Source organism: Pinus tabuliformis, chromosome 2_2 (genome assembly GCF_031772625.1).
Source record: "Pinus tabuliformis cultivar Carrire ecotype Pingquan chromosome 2_2, CPIR1, whole genome shotgun sequence".
NCBI classification, from domain to species: domain Eukaryota; kingdom Viridiplantae; phylum Streptophyta; class Pinopsida; order Pinales; family Pinaceae; genus Pinus; species Pinus tabuliformis.
Window position 1 is genome coordinate 1246257079 of NC_142300.1, and position 2295 is coordinate 1246259373.

Sequence of the window (2295 nt, forward strand, 5' to 3'; positions counted from 1 at the left end):
CTTGCCAAAGATGATGAAGCCAAAGGCAGTGGAGTTGAAGGCACGCATCTGGAGTCAGATTCAGAACTATGAGGAACTCCCATAGCTCATCACCAGCTTACAGGCTTCACATGCACAAGTGTTCAGGAGCATGGATGTCATTATGCACACGCATGCGATCCCATCCATTGGCACACTCACCGAGGTGAAAGCAAAGAACCAAGTCTAACTGGAGTTGGACATGTACTTCGAGCAGTTGATGCACATAACCACCAACACAAATTTGCAGATGAGCGCAGACACTATGCACCAATATGTTGCTAGTCCAGCTGCACTCAAGACCATGATGCGCATGCTATCTAACGAGTTGGATAAAGGTGCCAATCATTGTACCCGGATGCAACGAAGGTAAGAGTTCGTTTTCAGAAGGATGTCACCATGGAGTATGCGGACACCATAAACGACTACCAATCTTGGCATCAATTCGCCACCATCAATCACTAAGAGGATGTCGACAAGTTAGTCTTCCCACAACTGTCCGAGTCTTAGTGATGTCTTGTATCGCTTACTCAAGCCCATTTTTTGTCTCACATGGGTATATGCGTAGATTGCATTATAAACATGTTGTAAAGTGAAAGACCAAGTGTCAATAGTAGAATGTAAACAATCAAGTGTAAGTTGAAAAGTCATGAGTGTAGGCTAAGAGTCACAAAGGGGAATGTCAAGGGTCACCCCACCCTTTGCTATATATAGAACCTCATAACTCATTGCAGAGGATTTTGGGAGCCAAGCTTCTGATAGGTATAACTTAGAGAAAGCTTGGAGTGTATTGTAACGAGCCTTGGCTTCTCCACAGTGCAGAGTGAGTACATCTCTTTGGAGGAGCAGTCGATAGTGATTGTAACGTTCCGCTATCGGGGCTAGTGGCTATCATGGTTGTATGTATGATTGGATCTTTCACTCTTTTAATATAACAAAGCCAACACATTTCATGCATATATTGTTATTGTAGTTCGACTATCCTGGTTACTCTAACGATGTATGTAGTTTTAATTTACGCATGTATGTATGGACTATTCTGTATGTGTTTGTATGAATCTTATCGAAGCGTGTTGTTGGTATAACTCATCACTTTGGATCGTCGGTTATCCTGCTTTCCATCTCATGATGTCTTTCAGCTTGTGTGTTCCCTTTCAAGCTGCATGCTATCACAGGCTTCTAAGGGGCACACTCTTCTCCCCTTCCGTGTGTTAGAGCCTTTCATGCACCTTCCTTGACTTGCTGCAAGGTCACACCCTTGCTTCCAACAAGGACATCTTACTTACCTCTGCATGCAACCATAGTCAAGGCAATACCGTACTATCCATTGTCGAGATTCCTACTCCAAAATATCTGAGGTCTAGTTGGGACTTCTTATCGGGGAGCTCCCCTGACATGCTGGCGGGTCCTGTTATCACTCCAATATTTCTCTAGAGGTGTTAAGAAAGAAATGATTAGAGGTAACCACAAACCAACTTTGGAGATTAGGATCTAGCCTTCCTAATTATCAGAGAGGGCTCTCTCTTTATGATTTAACTTTGTTTAGTTAATTAATTTTAGGCTAGTTATGATTGTACTTGGGTTTTGATTTGGATTTGGTGGTGGGATCACTCACTTAGATGAACAAAGGGGTGTCTTTTACCATTGGGATATGGGGTCAAATGTCAAACAAATAGGATTGGATCAAGTTTTAAAAAAAGTGTCTATAGGACAAGATAGTTAAATTAGTTCAGATCTCAAGGCTGGATGGTGAAGTGGTTTTCAATCGGATCCAAGGAGCAATTAAGGGTTCCTTAGGCCAGATTATGAAGAATGTGAAAGAGGTCAACTGGGATGGGAGAGAAATTAAGGATTCTCAGATCCAGATATAAGAAGAAAACGTAAAAATGATCAACTGTTCAAAACAGAGTGTATTTAAACAAATTTTGAGATAAATTTCCAGTTAATTCATTCAACTTTAGATAACATTTAAGTTTGTGAAACACATAAGAAAATAACAAATTTGACAGAGAAAATACTTCACTGTAATAGCTCAACACATGAATCCTGTAATGCAATCTCTTTATTACTTGCTCCAGTCTGCTGACTTGAAAGATTGGTACAATAACCCTTAGGTTTATGAACAAAATAACTCTACAAATGTATATCAATCCACCCTCAATACTTCGAATTATGAAGTATTTATACAAAAATAATTTACAAAATATCCCAAACTGTCTTGGGAATTAATCTAGGAGAAAGAAATATCTTCATGCAAGAAGATAGAGACAAATATTG